The following is a 17546-nucleotide window of genomic DNA, read 5'->3' as shown; positions in this document are numbered from 1 at the left end:
AGTAATCTTGGTTGTAGGTTTTTCCCTTTCATCACTTTAAGTATGTCCTGCCACTCCCTCCGGCTTGCAGAGTTTCTGCTGAAAGATCAGCTGTTAATCTTATGGGGATTTTCTTGTATGTTATTTGTTGCTTTTCCCTTACTGCTTTTAATATTTTTTCTTTTTATTTAAATTTTGATAGTTTGATTAATATGTGTCTTGACATGTTTCTCCTTGGATTTATCCTGTATGGGACTCTCTGAGCTTCCTGGACTTGATTGACTATTTCCTTTCCCATGTTAGGGAAGTTTTCAACTATAATCTCTTCAAATATTTTCTCAGTTCCTTTCTTTTTCTCTTCTTCTTCTGGGACCCCTGTTATTCAAATGTTGGTGTGTTTAATGTTGTCCCAGAGGTCTCTGAGACTGTTCTCAATTCTTTTCATTCTTTCTTCTTTTTTCTGCTCTGCAGTAGTTATCTCCACTGTTTTATATTCCAGGTCACTTATTCGTTCTTCTGCCTCAGTTATTCTGCTGTTGATTCCTTCTAGAGAATTTTTAATTTGATTTATTGTGTTGTTCATAATTGTTTGTTTGCTCTTTAGTTCTTCTAGGTCCTTGTTAAACGTTTCTTGTCTTTTCTCCATTGTATTTCCAAGATTTTGGATCATCTTTATTGTCATTACTCTGAATTTTTTTTCAGGTAGGCTGCCTATTTCCTCTTCATTTGTTAGGTCTGCTGGGTTTTTTCCTTGCTCCTTCATCTGCTGTGTGTTTCTCTGTCTTCTCATTTTGCTTTACAAACTGTGTTTGGGGTTTCCTTTTCACAGGCTGCAGGTTTGTAGTTCCCATTGTTTTTGGTGTCTGCCCCCAGTGGGTAAGGTTGGTTCAGTGGCTTGTGTAGGGTTCCTGGTGGAGGGAATTGGTGCCTGTGTTCTGGTGGATGAGGCTGGTCTTGTCCTTCTGTTGGGCAGGGCCTTGTCCAGTGGTGTGTTTTGGGGTGTCTGTGAACTTAGTATGACTTTAGGCCACCTCTCTGCTAATGGGTGGGATTGTGTTCCTATCTTGGTAGTTGTTTGGTATGGGGCGTCCAGCACTGGAGGTTGCTGGCCATTGGGTGGAGCTTGGTCTTAGTGTTGAGGCAGTGATCTCTGGGAGAGATCTTGCTGATTGATATTACATGGGGCCCGGAGGTCTCTGGTGGTCCAGTGTACTGAATTCAGCTCTCCCATCTCAGAGTCTCAGGCCTGACACCAAGCTGGAGCACCAAGACGCTGTCAGCCACTCGCCTCAGAAGAAAAGGTAGAGAAAAAGGAAGAAAAAAAATTAAAAATATAAAATAAAATAAAACAATTAAAATGAAATATTTATAAAGTAACAGAAAAAAAAAGAAGAGAGCAACTAAACCAATATCAAATCCACGAATGATAACAAGTGCTAAAAACTGTACTAATATAGACATAAAAATCAGAAATAAATCAGTGACAGACAGCAAACCCCAAGTCTACAGTTGCTCCCAAAGTCCACTGCCTCAATTTTTGGTTGATTCGTTTTCTGCTCAGGTATTCCACAGATGCAGGGTACCTCAAGTTGATTGTGGGGATTAATCTGCTGCTCCTGAGGCTGCATGGAGAAATTTCTCTTTCTCTTCTTTTTTCACATAGCTCTTGGGGTTCAGCTTTGGTTTTGACCCCACCTCTGTGTGTAGGTTGCCCTCAGGCTTCTGTTCCCACCCAGGCAGGATGGGGTTAAAGCAGCGGCTGATTAGGGGGCTCTGGCTCACTCAGGCCAGGGGGAGGGAGGGGTATGGTAGTTATAATTGGAATGTGGGGCAAGCCTGCTGTGGCAGAGGCCAACGTGACACTGCAGCAGCCTGAGACGTGCCATGTGTTCTCCCAGGGAAGTTTCCCTGAATAACGGAACCCTGTCAGTGGTGGGCTGCATAGGCTCCTGGGGGAGGCAGCGTGTAGATAGTGACCTGTGCTTGCACACAGGATTCTTGGGGGCTGCAGCAGTAGCGTTAGCGTTTCATGCCCGACTCTGGTGTCTGAGCTGATAGCTGTGGCTCGTGCCCATCTCTGGAGCTCATTTAGGTGGTGCTCTGCCTTCTGTGGGCAGACAGAGAAGGAATCCTCTCTTCGCACACTCTGAAACAATGGTTTCTTGCCTCTTAGGCAGGTCCAGAGTTTTTCCCAGACTCCCTCCCAGCTATCCGTTACACACTAAACCCCTGCTGGCTGTGTTGACGCCGCCAACCCCAGTCCTCTCCCTGCCCTCCGACTGAAGACCGAGCCTCAGCTCCCAGCCTCCACCCACCCCAGCAGGTGAGCAGACAAGCCTCTCAGGCTGGTGAGTGCTGGTCAGCACCTATCCTGTGGGTTAGGAATCTCTGCTTTGCACTCTGCACCCCTGTTGCTGCACTCTCCTCCTTGGCTCTGAAGCTTCCCCCCACCCCGCCCATCCCCCATCTCCACCAGTGAAGTGGTTTCCTAGTGCGTGGAAGTTTTTCCTCCTTCACAGCTCCCTCCCAAAGGTGCAGGTCCCGTCCCTATTCTTTTGTCTCTGTTTTTTCTTTTTTCTTTTGCCCTACCCAGGTATGTGGGGATTTTCTTGTTTTTTGGGAAATCTGATGTCTTCTGCCAGCATTCAGTAGGTGTTCTGTAGGAGTTGTTCCATATGTAGATGTATTGTTGATGTATTTGTGGGGAGGAAGGTGATCTCCACATCTTACTCCTCTGCCATCTTGAAGGTCTCCCCTCTGCCTGTGTTTCCTCTAGGAATTTCATAGTATCTGGTCTTTGATTTAGGTGTTTAATCGATTTTGAGTTTATTTTGGTATATGGTGTTAAAGAATGTTCTAATTTCATTTTTTTTTTTACCTGTAGCTGTCCAGTTTTCCCCACACTATTTATTGAAGAGACTGTCTTTTCTCCAGTGTGTTGTCTTGTCTCCTTTATTGTAGGTTGATTGACCACAGGTGCGTGGGTTTATTTCCTGGTTTTCTATCCTGTTCCCTTGATCTATATTTCTCTTTTTGTGCCGGGAGCCTGATTCCTCCAGCTCATTTCTTTTTCTCAAGATTGCTTTGGCTATTCGGGGTCTTTGGTGTCTCCATACGAATTTTAAGGGGCTTCTCTGGTGGCGCAGTGGTTGAGAATCTCCCTGCTAATGTGGGGGACATGGGTTCGAGCCCTGGTCTTGGAGGATCCCACATGCCATGTAGCAACTAGGCCCATGAGCCACAACTACTGAGCCTGTGCGTCTGGAGCCTGTGCTCCACAACAAGAGAGGCCGCGGTAGTGAGAGGCCCTCACACCGCGATGAAGAGTGGCCCCCGCTTGCCACAACTAGAGAAAGCCCTCGCACAGAAATGAAGACCCAACACAGCAAAAAATAAATTAATTAATTAATAAACTCCTACCAACAACACCTTTAAAAAAAATTTTAAGATTTTTTTATTCTAGTTCTGTGAAAAATGCCATCGGTAATTTGACAGCGATTGCATTGAATCTGTAGACTGCCTTGGGTAGTAGAGTCATTTTGGCAATATTGATTCTTTTAATATAAGAACGTGGTGTATCGTTACATCTGTTTGTGTCACCTTTGATTTCTTCCAACAGGGTCTTATAGTTTTCGAGTACAGGACTTTTGTCTCCTTAGGTATGTCTATTCCTAGGTATTTAATTTTTTTTATTTATTTATTTTTGGCTGCATTGGGTCTTCGTTGCTGCACATGGGCTTTCTCTAGTTGCGGCAAGTGGGGGCTACTCTTCATTGCAGTGCGCAGGCTTCTTATTTGGTGGCTTTTCTTGTTGTGGAGCATGGGCTCTAGGCGCGTGGGCTTCAGTAGTTGTGGCAGGCAGGCTCACTAGTTGTGGCTCGAGGGCTGTAGAGTGCAGGCTCAGTAGTTGTGGCACACGGGCTTTGTTGCTCCGCGGCATGTGGGATCTCCCCAGAACAGGGCTCAAACCCGTGTCCCCTGCACTGACAGGCGGACTCTTAACCACTGCACCACCAGGGAAGCCCTATTTTATTCCTTTTGATGCAGTGGTAAATGGGGTTGTTTCTTTCATTTCTCTTTCTGATCTTTTGTTGTTAGTGTATAGAAATGCAATAAATTTCTGTGTATTTATTATATTTCCTAGAACTTTAGCAAATTCATTGATGAGCTTTAGTAGTTTTCTGGTAGCATCCTTAGTATGTTTAGTATGTTTAGTATGATGTCATCTGCAAACAGTGACAGTTTTACTTCTTTTCTAATTTGGATTCCCTTTATTTCTTTTTCTTCTTTGATTGCCATGGCTAGGACTTTCAAAACTATGTTGAGTAAGAGTGGTGAGAGGGGCGCTCCTTGTCTTGTTCCTGATCTTAGAGGAAATGCTTTCAGCTTTTCACCATTGAGTATGATGCTAGCTGTAGTCTTGTCATATATGGCTTTTATTTTGTTAAAATATGTTCCCTTTATGCCCACTTTCTGGAGAGTTTTTTTCATAAATGGATGTTGAATTTTGTCAAAAGCTTTTTCTGCATCTATTTAGACAATCATATGATTTTTATTCCTCAACTTGTTGATGTGATGTATCATACTGACTGATTTCTGGATATTGAAAAATCCTTGCATCCCTGCAATAAATATCACTTGGTCATGGTGTACGATCCTTTTAATGTGTTGTTGGATTCTATTTGCTAGTGTTTTGTTGAGGATTTTTACATTTATGTTCACCAGGGATATTGGCCTGTAATTTTCTTTTTTTGTGGTATCTTCATCTGGTTTTCGTATCAGGGTGATGGTGGCCTCATAGAATAAGTTGAGGTGTATTCCTTCGTCTGCAATTTTTTGGAATAATTTCAGAAGGATAAGTGTTAACTCTTCTCTAAATGTTTGATACAGTTCGCCTGTGAAGCCATCTGGTCCTGGACTTTTGTTTGCTGGTTGTTTTAAAATTACTGATTCAATTTCATTACTGTCAACTGGTCTGGTCATAGTTTCTATTTTTTTCCTGGTTCAGTCCTAGGAGATTGTACCTTTCTAAGAATATGCCTGTTTCTTCTAGGTTGTCCATTTTATCGGCATATAGTTGTTTGTAGTAGTCTCTTATGATCCTTTGTATTTCTGTGGTGTCCATTATAACTTTCTCCTTTTTCATTTCAAACTTTATTGATTTGAGCCCTCTCCCTCTTTTTCTTGATGAGTCTGGCTAAAGGTATATCAATTTTGTTTATCGTTTCAAAGAACCACTTTTAGTTTCATTAATCTTTTCATTATTCTCTTTGTCTCTATTTCATTTATTTCTGCCCTGATCTCTATGATTTCTTTCCTTCTACTAACTTTGGGATTTGTTTGTTCTTTCTCTAGTTACTTTAGGTGTAAGGTTAGATTGACTATTTGACATTTTTCTTGTTTCCTAAGGTGAGATTGTATTGCTGTAAACTTCACTCTTTGAACTGCTTTTGCTGCGTCTCAAAGGTTTTGGATCGTCTTCCTTTTGTTTTCATTTGTCTCTAGGTATTTTTTGATTTCCGCTTTGATTTCTTCAGTGATCCATTGGTTGTTTAGTACCATACCATTTAGCCTCCATGTGTTTCTATTTTTTTACAGTCTTTTTTTCTTGTAGCTGATTTCTAATCTCATAGTGTTGTGTTTGGAAAAGATCCATGATATGATTTCTGTTTTCTTAAATTTACTGAGGCTCGCTTTGTGGCCTAGTATGTAATCAATCCTAGAGAATGTTCCATGTGTACTTGAGAAGAATGTGTATTTTGCTTGTCTTGGATGGAGTGCTCTATAAATATCAAGTCCATCTGGTCTAATGTGTCATTTAAGATCTGTGTTTCCTATTGATTTTGTGTCTGGATGATCTGTCCATTGATGAAAGTCGGGTGTTAAGGTCCCCCATGTTATTGTTGATTTCTCCTTTTAAGACTGTTAGTCTTTGCCTTATATATTGAGGTGCTCCCATGTTGGGTGCATATATATGTACAATTGTTATATCTTTTTCTTGGGTTGATCCCTTAATCATTATGTAGTGTCCGTCTTTGTCTCTTGTAGCAGTCTTTAAAGTTTATTTTGTCTGATATGAGTATTGCTACTCCAGCTTTCTTTTGGTTTCCATTTGCATGGAATACCTTTTTCCATACCCTCAGTTTCAGTCTGTATGTGTCCCTAGATCTGAAGTAGGTCTCTTATAGACATCATATACATGGGTCTTGTTTTCGTATCCATTCAACCAGTCCATGTCTTTCGTTTGGAACATTTAATCCATTTACATTTAACGTAATTATCTGCTATTGATTCCTTACAATACATATTGATATGTATGTTCTTATTGCCATTTTGTTAATTGTTTTGGATTTGTTTTTGTAGGTCTTTTTTCTTCCCTTACTCTTTTGTTTTCTCATGTGTTTTGATGACTAACTTTAGTGCTGTGTTTGGATTCCTTTTTCTTTTGTGTGTGTTGTCTGTTGTAGATTTGGGGGTTTGGGTTACCATGAGATTTTGATATAGCAGTCTGTATATAAACAAGATTGTTTTAAGTTGCTGGTCTTTTAATTTCAAATGCATTTCCAGTATCTTCCATTTGTACTTTCCTCAGAATTCCTGGTTGTGATATTTGTGTGTGGATGATTTCCTACATTTACTGTATGTTTTCATTTACAGGTAAGCTTTCCCATTCGTAATTTTCTTGTTTCTAGTTGTAGCCTTTTCTTTTCCTCCTAGAGAAGCTCCTGCAGGATTTGTTGCAAAGTTGGTCTGGTAGTGCTGAATTCTCTTAGGTTTTGATTTCTCCTTCGAATCTGAATGAGAGGCTTCCTGGGAAGAGTATTCTTGGTTGTAGGTTCTTCCCTTTCATCACTTTAAATGTATCGTGCCACTCCCTTCTGGTCTGCAGAATTTCTGCTGGGAAATCAGCTGATAACCTATTGTAATATCCTTGTGTGTTATTTGTTGCTTTTTTCTTGTTGCTTTCAGTATTTTTTTTCTTTATCTTTAATTTTTGTCAGTTTGGTTACTATGTGTATCTGTGTGTTCCTCCTTGGGTTTATCCTGCCTGGGACTCACTGCGTTTCCTGGACTTTGGTGACTGTTCCCATTCCCATGTTAGGGAAATTTTCAGCCATTATCTCTTCTAATATTTTCTCAGGTCCTTTCTCTCTCTCTTCTCCTTCTGGGACCCCTATAATGCAAATGTTTGTGTGTTTAATGCTGTCCCAGAGGTCTCTTAGGCTGTCCTTATTTCTTTTCATTCCTTTTTCTTTATTCTGTTCCATGTCCGTGATTTCCACCATTCTGTCTTCCAGCTCACTTATCTGTTCTTCTGCCTCAATTATTCTGCTATTGATTCTTTCTAGTGTGTTTTTCATTTCAGTTATTGTATTTTTCATGTCTCTTCATGTGTTCTTTAGTTTTTCTAGGTCCTTGTCAAACATTTCTTGTATCTTCTCCATCTGTGCCTCCATTCTTTTTCCAAGGTCTTGGATCATCTTTACTGTCATTACTCTGAATTCTTTTTCAGGTAGGTTGCCTATCTCCACTTCACTTAGTTGTTCTTCTGGGGTTTTATCTGGTTCCTTCATCTGGGACATATTCCTCTGCCTTCTCATTTTGTCTGACTTTCTGTGATTATGGTTTCTGTTCCATAGGCTGAAGGGTTGTAGTTCTTCTTGCTTCTGCTGTCTGCCCCCTGCTGGATGCGGCTGTCTGAGAGGCTTGTGTAGGCTTCTTGGTGGGAGGTACTGGGTCCTCCCCACTGGTGGGTGGAGCTGGATCTTGTCCCTGTGGTGAGCAGGGCTGTGTCAAGTGTTGTTTTTATCAGGCATCTGTGTGCTCAGGAAGACTTTAAGCAGTCTTTCTGCTGATGGGTGGTACTGTGTCCCCACTCTGTTGGATGTTTGGCCTGAGGCATCTCAGCACTGGAGCCCACAGGCTGTTGGGTGGGGCCAGGTTTTGGTGAGAAAATGGCGGCCTCCAGGAGAGCTCACACCAATGCGTGCTCCCCAGAACTTCTACCACCAGTGTCTTTGTCCCCACAGTGAGCCGCAGCTGCTCTTTATCCTGCAGGAGACCCTCTAATACTAGCAGGTAGGTTAGGCCCAGACTTTTTTCCCTGGATTCTGGTGCACGTGAGAACTTGTGTGTGCCCTCCAAGAATGGAGTTTCACTTTTCCCCCTGTCCTGTTGAATTCCTGCAATCAAGCCCTGCTGCCTTCAAAGCCAGATTCTCTGGGGGCTCCTCCTCCCATTGCTGGACGTCCAGGCTGGGGAGCCTGACGTGGGTCTCAGAACTTTGACTCCTGTGGGAGATCGTCTATGGTATAATTATTTTCCAGTTTGTGTGTCACCTACCCAGTGTGTATGGGATTTGATTTTTTGCAATTGCACCCTTCCTACAGTCTTTTGGGCTTCTTCTTTGTCTTTGAATTCAGGATATCTTTTTTGGTAGGTTCTAGCAGGTTTTTTGGTCAATGGTTGCTCAGCAGCTTGTTGTGGTTTTGGTGTTTTTGTGAGGGGATGAGCTCACGTCCTTCTTCTCTGCCATCTTGTCTCTAAATAGAACTCTTAAAAATGTCACATATACATAATATACATACATATATATGTATATATACATAAACATATAGACAGACCGATACAGAGATCTTATAGCTTTCACTTACAAATTTCGTCAATGTCTCAGGTATAATAATACAAAATTAAAAAGAATAAATGGATCCAAATTATGTTTCTTGCAGGTAGACTAAGTTAAGGTTACCTGCTCAGAAGGCCAGAGTTTTTTGCTAAAGATTTGTATTTGACTGCTGTAAGCATTTTTTAGAAAAACAATTTTTGGAGTCGTTTTGTCTATGTAGAGCTTCTGCATACCAATCAAAGAATGCATTTCATTGTCTCTTTAATGTTTAAGATCCTCTCTTTTGAAGGGTGCCCCGTAATGTGGAATTACCTAAGTTAACATTTCCCCACAGTGGCCACTATAATTGCAAATTATCCAAAAGTTCACCCATTTTCCAAAAAGGCACAAGATCCTGGTTCATAGTGAGTATAGATATAGGAAGCAGGAATTTTTGAGAGAAGTAGAGAATTTTAGACCAGGTGGAACCCATCTTTGCCTTTAGATTTCCTAAACCCCAAATAACCTATGGGGAGCCTGGTAATCCTATCGCTCCCTAAAACCCAGGGAATCACAGGTTTCTCCCTTTATAGACAGAAGGATGACTTACCAAGAAACTTCAACAAACAGAATACAGCTATGCACAATAAAGTCAGAGAGCTCAAAAGGCAAAGAGAGCAGAGCTCAGATCCAAGAGAGACTCTGCCCTCAAACTCCGAGTTTGGCATAAAGCAGTGAGCTCAGTGAGCCCTGTGGGTACCAGCACCTTTTGCTCACTGACCTCAGAGTTGTTGAGGGTCTTTGGGTCCCACTTCTGATGCCAGAAAGTGTCAAAAATCCAGAAATAGCAAAATTTAAACCAACAAATCAATGAGTAGTATTTAAGTAAGTGTTTATTGTGCATATAAGAACAGTTCACAAACTGGGAGCTTCTGAACTCAAAGACTGATATGAAGCTCAGGGACATTAATTTACAGCATGGCTTATAAAGTAGAAATGAGGAAGTTTTTAACCTTTTCAATGATTGGTTATTACTGTAGGGGTTTCCAGATGGCCGTGGATTGGTTAAAAGTGATTTTCTCATACCATTTTTAGGAAGATGACTTAAGTTTCTTTTATGATTATCAGAGGCATTTACAAGATGTAATCTAAGTTAAATTTCACTTATGTTCATGAAATAAGCTAGATTTAGTTTTACTTACATGGCTTCAGTGGTTTTGTCTGCTCAGGGAATTCTTAAGTCTGGTCTCAGTTTTGTGTTTAATTTTAACACTATCGTGTAAACTTTTGGTAGAAATATATCATCACTTGTACCCACATAAAATTAAACAGAGCCACACCATGTTTATATCTGTATATTATCTACACTTTACATCTGAATTTATGATTCAGCTAATTACTTAGGTCATTATAGACATTTAATTTCTTGAATGTATTTTTTAATATCATATTAAGCTCCTGTTATTATTAAATCTTGTTATTATTAGTATAAAGTCCTGACTAAGAGAGTTTTTTCATATTACTTTTTTTTTTTTTTTTTTTTTTTTGCGGTACGCGGGCCTCTCACTGTTGTGGCCTCTCCCTTTGCGGAGCACAGGCTCCAGACGCACAGGCTCAGCGGCCATGGCTCACGGGCCCAGCCGCTCCGCGGCATGTGGGATCTTCCCGGACCGGGGCACGAACCCGTGTCCCCTGCATCGGCAGGCGGACTGTCAACCACTGCGCCACCAGGGAAGCCCCATATTACTTTTACATAAGAATCTCAGATTGACCTCATCACCTTTATAACCTAGACTCCAAGGCCCACCATGAGAAGGCTGGTGGGCAGATATGTCTTAATACATACAGTAGAATGCTATCTAAAAAGTGTCTTCTATTTGGGAGTATATTGATTTCTTCTCTCTGCTGTAATAAGTTACTGCAAATGTACCAGCGTAACATAACATAAATTTATTATCTCACAGTTCTGGTGGTAAGAAGTCCTAAAATCAAGATGTTAGCAAGACTGTGCTCCTTCCAGAGCCTCTAGGGAAGAATCCATTTTCTTGCCTTTTCCAGCCTCTAGAAGCCAATGGCATTCCTTGATTCATGGCCCCTTCCTCTATCTTCAAATATCTTCAAATCTCTCCCTCCTTCTCCTTTTCCTTCTCCCTCTCCCCCTCTCCAATCTCTGCTTCTGTCCTAACATCTCCTTCTCTGACGCTGACCCTCCTGCCGCCCTCTTATAAGGACCCTTGTGGTTATATTAAGCCTACCTGGGTCATCCAAAATAATCTTCTCATCTCAAGGTCCTTAAGTTAATCTCACCTGTAAAGTCCCTTTTGCCATGTAAGGTAACATATCCACAGCTTCTAGGAATTGGGACATGGGCTTCTTTGGGGTGGGACATTATTCTACCTACCATAGGGGGGTTATTTCCCAGTACACTTATCAACTGTGAAAAATTCTTTTCATTTCTTTTTTTTCTTTCACATATATTTCCTGATCACCTACTAGGCACCTAGTCGAAGACACTAGGCAGATACTGAAGGCACTGTCCCTGTCGTAAGGAAGCCAGATGTCTATTAGTAAAATAAAGTGAACTTTAGACTTCTGAAGATTTTTTAAAATCATTTTTAGGTTGTACAGCAATCCTGTTTATATTTGTCCTATTTATTGATAATAATAATATTTCATACCACATTTGTACTTATGACACAAACATTAATGCCCTTTAGCCAGAGACCTCCAAGAAAGTAACTATAGTGGAACAAATTGAGTTGATTATTCATTGTAGTGAGGGAGAATACACACCATGGGAAATATGTGGTGTCTCAGTAAGAGGTTGTTAGAAGAGACTTATTATAGGATTTGGGTTTTGGCTAGGAAATTTGGGGCAAAGTCTAAAACAGTAGAGACTCACTCTAGATTGGGTGCTGTCAGTAAGCCAGGGTAATTTTGTGATTGGGTATCTCAAACATCTTGTCTGTAGGTATAGCAGACCAGAGTAGAATAAAGCTGTAATAGGCAAAGAAGCAACAGTCACTCATATTAGCCAAGACAGGGGGTTGTTCAGTATTCTGTGGATGACACAGTGAACTTGTTTATATCTCACTTATTCCTGGCCTCAGAGTAACCTAGTCTGATGTTGGTGTTTGAGATTATGCCCAACAAGGAACAATATGGCCTAGCAGTGAGCCTCAGTCCTGCTTATAATACCTTGGAGGCCTTGGTCATTCTACTTCCCACATGCTTGACTCATGGTGTTTCCCATCCCTGTCCCATCTGTGGCACTTGTTAAACATGCAGAATTCCAGACCCACCCCACAATCACTGCATCAGAATATCTGAGTATTGATTTGACCAGGTGATTCTTAGACACACTAAAGGTTCAAAATATCTTTATTTAAAAAAGCAAAAACAAAATCAAATATTTATCAGTGTTAAATGTTTGTGATTACTGTCTTTAGTAATGATTTTCTCACATCTTAGTCTTTTATTTTCATTATTTGTTCTTGTGTTGACTGAGTATCACCTGAAATCGGCACTGCAGTCTGCAGCAGGACTGAACAACTGTTGCTGTTTGGGTTCTGAATGCACACTTCACCATCATCTCTCTGCATTGTCTTCCTGTTGGCAAGCTTTCCCATGTGCTTTACACCTGAAACCACATAAGCCTTACAACTTCACTCTGATGAGCATGCCTTTTAAAAGCTAAGCTAACGGTGTTTTCCTAGTTCCCACATGAAAACATGAAGAATGCAGGGCCTTTAGGATGGAGTCTGTGCCTTCAAAATAGTATCCATGACACTCATGCCTCAATTTCTGGGGTTTTTTTGTTTTGTTTTTTTGTGACAGTATAAATATGCACTACAGAAAGACAAAATCAAATGTACAGTCTGACATTTATTGGTAATTATTAATACTAGTACTATAAAATATGGCTCCAGGTCCTCAAAATAAATTTTTCTAAAGCAATAATAATTTCAATATCATGCTTTAATTATGTTTGTATGTTTATAGGTAATTTTAGAGAAATGAATGTTCACAGAGGACATGCTAAAGCTCAACATAAATTAAGAGAGAAAAGATAGATATATGAAGTGTGTATTTACCCATAATTTGTTGCAACTTGTAATTCCAGAAGAAAATCAGAATTTAATAGGCATTCTGGAAGAATTGCCATATTCTGAGTGTCAATAAAGTGTCCTATACTGGTGCTTTTTTAAGTGTTCTAAGCAGAGGACCAGTCGTTTTTATTTATTTGCTTGTTCACTTTTTAAATATCATTACCAAATTTTCACAGGTGGATAATTTTTAATAGAGTAATACTGAATTTATAAAAATAATTGAAAAGGAACATAAAAACTGCAAATCTATTCTTAAATTATTATTAGATTCAACAAGTATAAAATTACTGTCAAATTGCTATAAAAATTCCTAAGATTTAGTCTCAATTTCTGTGCTTACTTCATTGTAGATTAGTAAAAAACAAAAATCACAGATTACTACAGTTTCAGTGGTACTGTCTGATATCATACTTAAGCACTGGGTTTTTAATGTTTATAGCATCATAATTTGTTAGAGCTATGCTATAAGGAAACTAAGAAATTTAACCTCAGATTTTTTTCCAGTTTTATTGAGAAGTAATTGACATACATCACTATATAAGTTTAAGGCATACAGCATGATGGTTTTATTTACATATATTATAAAATAAGTAAGAGTGGTGAGAGTGGGCACCCTGTCTTGTTCCTGATCTTAAAGGAAAAGCTTTCAACTTTTCATCATTATGATGTTAGCTGAGGGCTTATCATACATGGCCATTTTTATGTTGAGATATTTTCCTTCTGTGCGTAAATTATTAAGAGTTTTTACCATGAATGGATGTTAAATTTTATCAAAAGCTTTTTCAGCTCTATTGAGATGCTCATATGATTCTTTTATTTTATTAATATGAAGTATCACATTGATTTGCATATGTTGAACAATCCTTGCTTCCCATGGATAAATCCCACTTGATCATGGTGAATGATCCTTTAATGTGCTGCTGAATTGGGTTTGCTAGTATTATATTGAGAATTTTTGCATCTCTATCAGGGATATTGGCCTGTAGTTTTCTTTTCTAGTAGTGCCCTTTTCTGGTTTTGGTATCAGGATAATGTTGGCCTCGTAAAATGAGTTTGTGAGTGTTCCCTCCTCTTCTTCTTCTTTTTTTTTGAAGAGTTTGAAAAGTATTGGTGTTAATTCTTCTTTAAATGTTTGGTAAAGTTCACTAGTGAAGCCATCTGGTCCTGGGCTTTTCTTTCTTGGGAGATTTTTGATTACTGATTCAATCTTAATAAGAACATTGAAAGAGGTAAGATTGGCATTCTTGGTCGGGGACTTGGCAGTTCCAAAGCAAAGACAGCTAGTTAATGAATGGAGCAGGAGAGGCTAATGGACAAGAAGGAATGAATATTATTTGGTTTATTTTGAATATTTAGAAAAAATAAAAATGAGAGTATGGTGCTACTTATAATTTTTAAATTTTAGTAGGAATGTGTTAATTATAGAAAGAGTAATTTGAGTTTTTGATATACCAAATGTAGAGGTTAGTAACAAAGCTAAATAGAACTGTGATCCATTTTTACTTCTTCCCAGAAAACTACTCTTGCTGTTGTGACTGAGCTCATCCTTCATTTGTCTTTTCCCTCCCGTCCCACTTCCATTGTGTCATTATGTCCCACTGAGATGGCTGACTAATGTTGAATGCCTCACATCTGTAATAGTCTCTGCTTTGTCCTTGGGACTTCTAATAGTGCCTGACACATAGTTAAGTGTTGAGTAAAAATTTTTCAAAAGATCAAATTAAAGTATGTTCCCCAATACATGCCACAATACTATGTTTTTCCTTGTGATTTTTAACATAAATTTCTCTGTTTGTATATAATGTTCTTTTCTAAAATCCTTGAAGACAGGTTCTATTCAAATGGCACAGTTTCCTTTAATATTTTCCCCAAATCCCCAGAAAAAGGTCTTAACTCTATTCTGAGCCTAGATGTATTATTTCATTGCAATTATTTGCTTATACATGTCTTCCACTGTGGTGTAAATGATCCTGAGTACAGAAATTTTGTCATTCTTCTAACCTTCTTCCTCTGTGCCCTAGCACAGTGCCCCCAGATCCTAAGCAATAAAAGTTTATTCTACAGAAGAATAAGTGAATTACTCAGTGAGATCAAGAGAAACTGTCAAATAGCTTTAGTTTTATTTATCATACATAGAATTTTGTATTTTGCTTCTGTATTTTGTGTAAAGCTTCTAACTCCTAAAGTCTAATAGTTATAATTTTCAATTTGATTGATAATAAGTATACTAGACTTCTCTACCCAATCTTTTTGTCATGTTATTTGTTTGTTTACTTTTCTGAAACAAGGAAGAATTTAACCAAATTTATAAGACCTGCTCTCATTAATATTCTAAAATATACAGCCCTCTCTCCTAGAAATAATTATGGAGGGTGCACTATCTACATTATGTTTTCTAAGGTCTGGGATGCTCTTCTAAATAGGAAAGATTTCTTGCCTCAGTACTGACCCCAATTTTATCAGAAGATGTTTATAATTGGGGGCACACTCAACTGATCCCTAATCTCTGTCGAGGTTACTTCCCTTAGGTTAATTACCCAGTACTTAACTCTTGCATTTGACCCTCATACAAGAGCATATTCAAAAGGATTCCAACCTTACTGAGTTAATGAATTGCATCTTTACGTAATTCTCTACTAGTTGGATAATAAAGTAGTTTGCAACAGAATTTATTCTCTTCATAACTTTATCTCCTTTGCAACATCATGAGATAAATCTTCTTTGAAGATCACTTATATAATTTCACATATTTTTCAGCAATCAGTTTTACTAATTTATAGTCCTAACTCCTATTCTCCCATTTTATCTTCTGCTGAGTAAATAGATTAATAGAATCACAGTCCTCTGGTTTACACTGGATATTTCACAGTGAAATTTAGGGGAAATTTTTCCTTTATTTTGTAACACATTGCTAGGCCACCTGTATCATCAAGTCACACATTTGGATTTGTCAGTTTAAGTTTTTCTTAGAGCACTCTTCCAAATTAATGTTGCAGGAACCCATCCTATTTTGATATATGGCCAACACACAAAATGCAAAATATCAATTTAACTGTAGTTCTTACACTCATTTATTAATGTGCCTATTCAAATACTTTTTCAAGTCTTGCTACAGAACAGGCTCTAGTTTTAGTCTGGAGATTCAGTGTTGAGAAAAACAAAACAAGTTTCCCACATTGGAACTTACATTCCAGTAGTTAAAGGTAAATAACAAAAAATGGAAAACTAAATAGACAAGATGTCTTGCAATTATGTATTGTGTAGCACATACAGGGAAATGTGATAGTGACTAAACATTTTCTTTATATAGGTTGTTTAGGGAAGGCATTTCTGAAGAGGTGGTCTTTGACCTTAGAGTTGAGGGATGAGAAAAGTCAGCTACAGAAAAAGGAAATTTTTTAAGTAGAGGAAACTAGCAAATGCAGAGGCTCTAAGGAAGGGATACCCTAGGTATATTCAAGGAACATTAAGAAGGCCAGTGTGTCTAGGGGGTAGTAAGCAGGGTTTTCAGGGAAAGGAGTATATGAACTGGATGTCTAGGGTTAGACCAAAACCAGATCACATAGGGTCTTAGAGTATAAAGGGAAGTCATAAGAGGATGTTAAGCAAGAATATGATACAATTGAATTTATGTTATCAAAAAATTTCTCATACTGCTATAAGAAGAATGGATTTTAGGGCATGGAAGCAGGAATCCCAATAAGAGGTTGTGGCAATAGTTCAGGAATAAGATGATGGTCACCTAGACTAGGAGAGAGTTGGACTCATTAGAGATAAATGCTGGAAGTAGAATAGATAGCATTTGCAGATGGATTGATTTACTGGGTAAATAAAACATAAGAATAAAAAAAGATGGCTAAATTTTTTACTTGAGCAATTAGTCAAAAAACCGTGCCTCTTACTGACACATGTACTTTGGGGAAATGTAGAGGGATAACCATTACTTTTTTTCCCGTTCAACTTCCACTCCCACTTTTAAATATAGCATTCTGATTTTTCATTGGGCATTCTCCCTCCTCCTACTGAATCATGTTATTTGTATGGGCGTTCCTCCATTTCCTAGCTCAGATATGGGTAATGAGATGCAAGCTTGGCTAGTCAGTGTTTTCAAATCTTCCATCAAAGTGGTTGACTTAGTGACCACATTTGGCCCAGTTAGATGCAACCCTGAGACTTTGGATTGAGCTAAAAGAGATAAGGTGCTCTTTTTCCAAAGTGAATGGTAAATTAGGAGGATTTCATTTTGGAACAGCTAGAGGTTATCACACTGGGAGAGCATGCCAGAGAATGAGGCCAGTGCAGAGGCAAACCAGGCCAAATGGTAGAGTGAGACACCAAGTCCTGATGGTGTTTTTAATCCCCTAAAGCCCCATGCCTGAAGCGAAATTGGCTCTGGGAACTTTCAGTTATCTGTTCCAAAAATTAGTTTTTGTATGCTTGAGATGATATGAGTTGGGTTTCTCTTCCATGTAACCAAGAGCTCTTATTAATACAGGTGAGAAATTTGATTTAGGTATATTAAGATTGAAATGCCTGTTTAGGTTTGCCAAATTAAAATACAAGATGCCCAGTTTAATTGGGCTTTCAAATAAATGATGAATAATTTTTTTAGTGTAAGTGTGCCCCAAATATTGCTATTTCTGGCAAGCCCATACCAATTAGATAACAAAGTGGAGATGTGAAGTGGGTTGTTGCCTCTATAGAGCTAGCGCTCCAGAGAGAGGTCAGGGATTTTGATGTATATTTGGAAATTGTCACATTAGTGACAACATTCAAAGCCATGGGACTAAAGAATTAAATCTTGGGAAACACGGCAGATAGAGTTGAGGCAGTGTCCAGGGCTAAACCTAAGG

This window comes from Delphinus delphis, chromosome X, assembly GCF_949987515.2.
Source record: "Delphinus delphis chromosome X, mDelDel1.2, whole genome shotgun sequence".
NCBI classification, from domain to species: domain Eukaryota; kingdom Metazoa; phylum Chordata; class Mammalia; order Artiodactyla; family Delphinidae; genus Delphinus; species Delphinus delphis.
Note: the sequence above shows the minus strand (reverse complement) of the source record.